The following is an 8,542-nucleotide window of genomic DNA, read 5'->3' as shown; positions in this document are numbered from 1 at the left end:
GAAAAAGGTAAGTAAAATGTATTAATAAATTTGATTAAGTAAGTAAGTATTTAATTCAGTGAGTAAGTGAAGAAGTTTAAAATATGTCTATGACAATTAATGAAGTTGCATTAAGTAGTATCATGCCAAGTAGTAATATAATTCTTATGAATGTTATTATTTATTTGCTTGCAAACTTACTAAGCTTAATGGTTACCCCCCTTTATTTTCCTTCTTTTTATAGTTTTGTCAAGCTAACTTGGGGATCATAAAGTACGTCGGAGGTCCAGGCACACTATCACAAGGATTATTTTGGAATAGCTAGACATTTCATTTTTAGTATGGCATGTATAGCATCGTGGCCATTTTGTGTGTATGATCTTATAATATGGCTAATGAATGGTATGTAAATGCTTGATAATGATTAGCTATTGGAATGGCTAATCAAGGACATATTTGGTGTTATGTATGCCTAAATGCTAGTTTTTCCATGGAAATCATGAAAAAGGTGAAATTAGCTTTAAAACAGTATCAGACAATAGTAATAATGAGAATTTGAAAAATCACTAAAAATAGTAGAAATAGGTTTAGATAGTTAATGAGATATAGAATTAAATCTTATTGAGTCTATTTTTATATGAAAGAAACAAAATAAATAAAGGATTTGTATTTTATGAGATATTTAAATTTTAGTGAGTTAGGGTCAGAGTGATTTCTGAATCCCCTGTTCTAACTTCAGAAATTCACTAAAAATTGTAGAAACATAATTAGGAGTTATACTTTATATGTATAGATTCCTTATTGAGTCTAATTTTATGAGAAATAAACATCATGGTTATTTGAATTCTTTACAAGGATAAAATTAAGTCGTAGTGAACAGAGGTCAGAGCAGCCAAACGCTAAAATAAGGGAAATTTTAACTAATAAACTGTACTAATTTGCTCGACCAAATATTCTGAAACAAATTTAGTAAAAAGATATATGAGTCTAGTTTTATATAAAATTTATGGATTTTAATTTTGAGGTTCGTAAATCAATTTATGATTTATTTAGTGACTATGATGCAGATGGATAGTTTATTTATGAAAGATGAAATAAATTATTTTGATTTGTTTAAGTGATCGGAAAATTTTTATTGATTCCGGTTTGTTCCCGAACCATTTCAATTTCATGTTTTAGGGTCTCGAGGACCCTTTTTAGGGGCATATTGAATGAATGAAACTAAATTAATTTTAAAAGAAAATTTTTATGCCCCGAATTAGTAAGCTAAGTCAGGTAACGCCTCGTGCTCGACTTTTGCGATAGTCTCGGGTAAGGGTTGTTACAATACGAGGCTTTACTAGAGTTACACATAACCAATCATACAAAACCAAGTCATAAATCTTCACCCAATTTAAAAATTTTCATGTTTCATCACAAAAGTCTCTAATATGGGCTCACGAGGGCCAAATACATACTTTGCAAGTGGCTCAGGACTAAACCGAAAACCTTGGAAATCATTGGGAAATTTTTTCGAAAATAGGGGTATACGCCCGTGTCCAAGGCGTTGTCCTTCACACAACCATTCACATGCCACATTTTCCATACTTAGTCATTATACACTCATTCAACCAACTCATGCCTCTCACAAAATGCATCATCATAACAGATAACTTAACTAATATTAGCCAACATTGATGGCCCTATACAAAATGAGTTATCAAATATTGAAGGCCAACATTTTAGGCCAAATCAATTATGACATATAACAAAATAACCAAGTCCTCTATACATGCCATATTTCAAAATACCAAAAGAATGATGATAGTGTGGATGGATTTCTGACAATCTCCGTACCCCGAGCTAGCTTAGTGACAGTATAAAACAATGGAAAAGAGAGGGGAGTAAGCATATAGCTTAGTAAGTAGATATGTAAATAATAAACAAATTATTAACTTGCTTTTATAAATCCTCAAAATATGTTTTCAAAATAATACAATCAAAACTACACATAGATCTACTATTTACTCAAGTTCTAAACAAGCTGTCTATTCGAGTCACAACCACTAAATTATTTATATCTGGAGATATGAAACTCAAAATTAAGATCCACTAATTTTTCTAGAAACTAGACTCACATATATTCTTACCATAAAATTTTCAGAATTTTTGGTTTAGCCAATAAGTATAGTTTATTCTTTAAAGTCACCCCTGTTTCACTATCCGATAGTTCCGACCCCTCTTCACTAAAAATTAAATACCTCCTCATACGGGATACAGATGATATTCTCGTTTGTTTATTTTGAAAATAAACTCATTAATTATTTTAAGCATATAAATTATAACCCATAATTATTTTTTTTACAATTTTTAATGATTTTCCCAATTCAGAACAGGGGATTCCGAAATCATTCTGACTCTGTCTAACAAAAATTCAAATATCTCATAATATAAGATTCTTTTACTTGCACCATTTCCTTTATATGAAAAAAGACTCAATAAAATTTAATTTCATATCTTATTCAACCTCTAATTCAATTTCCACCATTTTTGGTGATTTTTCAAAGTCACACAACTGTTGCTGTCCAAAACTGTTTTATTTCTAAATTTCACTCTTTCATGTTTTCTTTGTAGTAACTTTCATTGTAACACTTACTCCATATCAATGTTACCAAAGTTCAATCACATATCGAGCATATTGCTCATAAGTTTACACATACGTATCTGCACTTATTCATCACATAGTCACATTCAGTTACACCTAGTCATTTCCCGTTGAACACATCGGAATAATAACGGATACCCGATGACCTGCACATAGTACCACCCTTGTAGTCAAAGCTACTTCTTCACAAAGTGACCTTCACATAGTACCACACTTGTGACCAAAGCTATCTTTCTTCACAAAGTGGTCTTCACATAGTACCACACTTGTGACCAAGCTATCTCTTCTTAAAGTGACTTTCACATAGTACCACATTTGAGTCACTAGTGACTTTCACATAGTACCACAGTTAAGTCACTAGTGACATGTCACTTATATCCTATTCTGCTCCTAACGTTCAACCGGGAAATTTCTCACTTTTCGATACTTGTTAATTTCATTTAATATTCAGCCACATTTCATAAAACATAATAAAATGTGATAAAGTAAAAACGATGCATTATTTACATACAAACTTACCTAGGTGCAAAATATGACGAATTTGTAATTTAGTGCACAACCTTTTCTTTTCCCCTATCAAGGTAAATTCCTCATCTTTCTTGATCTGTAATAACACATTTAACTCATTTAATACTCACATTATTCAATTTAGTCCAAAAATCACACTATGAAAATACATTTTTGCCCCTAAAGTTTCACATATTTACAATTTTTCCCCTAGGCTCGTAAGATGAAAAACACTTATTTTTCTCAAATGCTAAGCCTATCCGATTCATATTCCCTCTTATAGCAGCTCACGTTTTTCACGAAATCACATTTTCTACACATAATTTTATAACTTTTATAAATAGTTCTTTTATGCAATTTCATCAAAAATTCACTTAGCAAAAGTTGTTTATCACACTCAAAACTTTCATATTCTTCCATAAAACTTCAAAACACATGAATTTCAAAACCCTACCTCAAAATAATGTGGAAATAACTAAACCAAGCTACGAGGATCGAAAAAATGTAAAGAAAATTAAAAACGGGGCTAAAACGGACTTACAATCGAGCTTGGAAGCTTGAAAAACCTTAGCTATGTATTCCTCATGTGAAATTAGGCCAAGGGGTTGAAGATAGACAAAAATTGGCTTTTAATTTTGTTTTTAATTCATTTTAATTACTAAATGACCAAAATGCCCCTAACTTAAAAATATTCAATTTCATGTATTCCATGTCCATTTTTGTCCAACAAATTAACCAATGGTCTAATTCCATTTAAGGACCTCCAATTTAAAATTTCATAGGAATTAGATACCTCTAGCTTCTAGAACTCAAGTTTTGCACTTTTTACAATTTAGTCGTTTTGACTAAATTGAGTGCCCAAACGTCGAAATTTTCGAACGAAACTTTCACGAAATCATTCCATAAAATTCTAGACCATAAAAATATAATAAAAATAAATTTTCTTACATTGAATTTGTGGTCTCGAAATCACTGTTCCGACTAGGCCAAAAATCGGGTTGTTACAGCTGTGAAAATTACAAAACCGAAATTTTTGTCTTTAAAGGTTCTAAGGGTCCTAAAATTACTCTAAGAACATCCCTAATTGTTTCATATGCATGGAAATGCAAAATGCAAGCATGATGCATAGAATTCATAAAGCACACTTAGATGTAAGGAAAATGACTAAATTAGTAAGAATACGACTAATTTAATAAATTCAAAAATATCATAGGAGTAAGTCATTCTAGATAAATAAGGTCAAAAGAGATCAAATATCTACTTAAACTCCCACTATCTTTATGCATACAAGAGCCCTGAAATCTTTACTTAACAAGCTTTTTGGAACAAAAATAATCAAAGAACATAGAAAGTTTCAACACAAAGTCAAGGCAAGGTGGTTAAACCTAGCTCTCTCCTAAGTATCCAAAAACCCTATTTGTCTGATGGTTTTGTAAAAATGTCAACTAATTTGTTTAATATGTATATATACTCTAGAACTATTTCACCCATTTGGACATGATCTCTAATGAAATGATGTCTAATTTCAATATGTTTAGTCTTAGAATGTTGGATGAGATTTTTAGTGAGACAAATATTACTAGTATTGTCACACTTGATAGGAATGGTATATACATCAATTCCATAGTCTTTAAGTTGTTGTTTCATCCATAAAACTTGAGCACAACAACTATTGGTAGAAATATATTCTGATTTAGTGGTGGAAAAATCATCATTATTTTGTTTATTTGAAAACCATGATATTAGTATGTTGCCAAGGAATTAACAAATACTGAAAGTGATCTTCTTATCTAATTTGCAACCTCCAAAATCCGTACCCAAGGATGTATACAAGCTAAAGGATGAGTCTCTAGGATAGCAAAGGCCTAAGTTCAAAGTGTCTCTAAGGTATCTAAAGATTCTCTTAGGGCTTATAAATGTAATTTCTTAGGATAAGATTGATATCTAGCACACAAGCATACACTAAACATAATGTCGAGTCTACTTGCGATAAGATAAAGAAAAGAACCAATTATTGACCAGTATAATTTTAAATCTACACATTTACCTTCCTCATCTTTGTCAAGCTTTGTAGAAGGACTCATGGGAGTAGCTTGTGGTTTGAAAGTGTCCATCCCAAACTTTTTGAGCATTTCCTTTGTGTACTTAACTTGATTAATGAAGATGTCATCCTTCTTTACTTGATTTGCAGCCCCAAAATAAAATTTAGTTTTCCTATCATGTTCATCTCAAACTCACATTGCATTAGCTTAAAAAAAATTCTTGACAAAGAAGATTATTAGTAGAACAAAAAATAATATCAACATAAATTTGAACTACTAATAAATCTATCTTTTCTTTTAATAAAAAGTGTTGTGTCAACATTCCCTTTACAAAAACCTTTTTCAATAAGAAAATGTGATAAGATTTCATACCAAGCTCTAGGATCTTGTTTCAAACCATATAAAGCTTTTGAAAGTTTGAAAACATGGTTGGGAAATTTTGAATCTTCAAAACTGAGTGGTTGTTCAACATACATTTCTTCATTTATAAAGCCATTTAGAAAATCACTTTTTACATCCATTTGATATAATTTGAAATCATTAAAGCATGCAAAAGATAAAAGCATTCTAATGGTTTCCATCCTAGCTGCGAGAGTATAAGTTTCATCATAATTTATTCCTTCCTCTTGAGTGTAACCTTGAGCAACAAGTCTAGCCTTGTTCCTCACTAAGTTACCACTCTCATCTAGCTTGTTCCTAAAAACTCATTTAGTACTTACAGTAGATTTATCAATAGGTCTATCAACTAAGGTCCATACTTTACTTCTCTCAAATGCATTTAACTCTTCTTGCATAGACAATATCCAATATTCATCATTTAATGCTTCTTTGATATTTTTAGGCTCAATGCATGAGATAAATGCAACATAATTACAAGTATTTCTAAGAGAATATCTAGTAATTACCCATTGGGATGGATCTCCCAAAATCATACCATCCTTCACATAGTTGAACTCTTTTGGAAGAATGATCTCTCTTTCCTCAATTGAAAGTTCTTCAAGAGCATCTTATGTTTGTTCTTGAATTTTTTCATTTGATGATTGATCCTCGTTATCATTTTTATTAAAAAAAATTTGCATTATCATCAACACAGGAATCCTTTTCAGGAGGAGGATTAAAGTCATAAAAAAACATGTATAGACTTTTCAACTACTAAAGTTATTTTGTTAAAGACTCGATAAGCTTTAGAACTTAAAGAATAACCAAGAAAGATTCCTTCATCACTTTTTGCTTCAAATTTACCAAGATTATCTTTGTCATTGTTTAAAACAAAACATTTGCATCCAAAAGGATGAAAATAACTATTGTTTGACTTTTATTTTTGACAAGTTCATATGGAGTTTTCTTTAAAATAGACCTAATCATCACTCTATTTTTAACGTAGCAAGTGGTGTTTGTGGTTTCCCTCCAAAAAATTTTGGTAAAATTATTTTCATAAAGCATAATTTTAACCATTTCTTCTAAAGTTCTATTTTTCTTCTCAACAACTCTATTTTGTTAAGGGGTTCTAGGTGCAAAAAAAATTATGTCTAATTCCATTTAAGTTGTAAAAATTTTCAAAACCAAGATTTTGAAATTTGAATCCATGGTCACTTCTAACACTAGTGATAGAGTAACCTTTTTCATTTTGGTTCATTTTTGAAAATGTGATGAATTTTTCTAAAGTTTCATCTTTAGTACTTAAGAAAAGAATCCAAGTAAATCTAGAATAGTCATTAACAAACACAAAAGCATATTGTTTTCCACCCAAGCTAGTTGTCTTAATAGGACCAAATAAGTATATGTGAATTAGTTGAAGAGCTCTACTAGTTGATACATTATTAATAGGTTTGAAGGAAACTGTTTTATGTTTGCCCTTAACACATGCATCACAAACTTTATCTAGTTCAAAATTAAATTTAGGCAAACCTCTTACTAAGTTAATTTTAGCTACTTTATGCAATATGTTCATGCTAGCATGTCTTAGTTTTCTATGCCATAATAAAGAACTATTTTCAATTTTAGCAACAATGCATATATTAGAATAATGCAAATCATCTAAATGCACCATATATATATTCTATCCTATGTCCTACAAGAACAATCTTATTAGAAGCAATGTCAATAACTTTACAACCTTTAGACTCAAATATGACATTGAAACCTTTATCACATAATTGACTAATACATAGAAGATTATGCTTAAAATCGTTGACATATAAGACATTCTTAATAATAATTGAAGAGTTTTTACCAATAGAGCCTATTTCTTCTACTTTTTTTTGTAGAATTGTCACCGAATGTAAATTTTCTTACACTTTTTGACTTCAAATTGATAAAGTGAATCTTGTCAACGATCGTGTGTCTTAAGCATACATTATCAAGGTACCATAAGTTTTTCCTTGTATAGTCCACCTCAAAGTAATGCTCATTTTCCTACAAACATAAAAATAAACTTTGATTTTTGGTACCCAAATTCTTTTTGGCTCATAAGCATTAGTACCTATAATTTTAGTCCCTTTAGGAATCCATTTTGAAATCAAGTTCATATCTTAAGAAGTTATGAGTCCTTTAGGACCTATACACTTTTAATAAATTTTTCTTTTGTAAAAGTTTTAGGGATCTCTATGTTTATAGAAAGTAAAACTATTTTTAACAAAATTTTGTTTTGAATTTTCTCCTTTTTCAAAAACTTTATTAGAGTGAGCCTTTTCGCTCTTAAGCAACTCAAGTTGCTTTTCATGATTATCATGAAATTTAGAAAGTTAATTATGCAAATCTAAATTCTTCTTTTCAAAACCATTAATAGTTTCTTACATTTTGTTTACTTTCTCTTCCAGTTCATGATTGTTTTTGGAAAGAAAGTAATTTTCATTTTCCAATTTTGAAATATTTTTCTTATGTTTTGAATTCATGACTTCAAATTCCAAACCCAATTCATCTTAGGCATTTTGTAACTCATCAAAAGAATAAGAATTTGAAATAGATAAGTTAGAAGTTATCTTAGAATCATTGATTGCCATGAGACATAGGTTAACTATTTCTTGATTTTCTTAATCAGATGAACCATCATCACTGCAAGTAGCAACATTGGCCTTATGTTTTTGTTTGCTAGACCCCTTCTTTTTCCATTGAGGACAATCAAACTTGATGTATCCCATTTCTTGCACTCATAATAAATGATAGGATCTTTCTCCTTGGTTGATTCAATTTTGAGTCATTCCTTCTTTTGAAATATTCTTCCTTTATAGGACCTCATAAATCTCTTGAATCTTCTTACAAGCATAGCCATGTCTTCATCCTCATTCATATCTTTATTAGAATTACTCTATTCTATTGTGAACTTAAGAGCAACACCAACTTTCTTCTTTTCAAACTTCTTCGTCTCCTT

The sequence above is a fragment of the Gossypium arboreum genome, chromosome 11 (genome assembly GCF_025698485.1).
Source record: "Gossypium arboreum isolate Shixiya-1 chromosome 11, ASM2569848v2, whole genome shotgun sequence".
Lineage (NCBI taxonomy): Eukaryota > Viridiplantae > Streptophyta > Magnoliopsida > Malvales > Malvaceae > Gossypium > Gossypium arboreum.
This window is presented reverse-complemented; position numbering follows the sequence as displayed.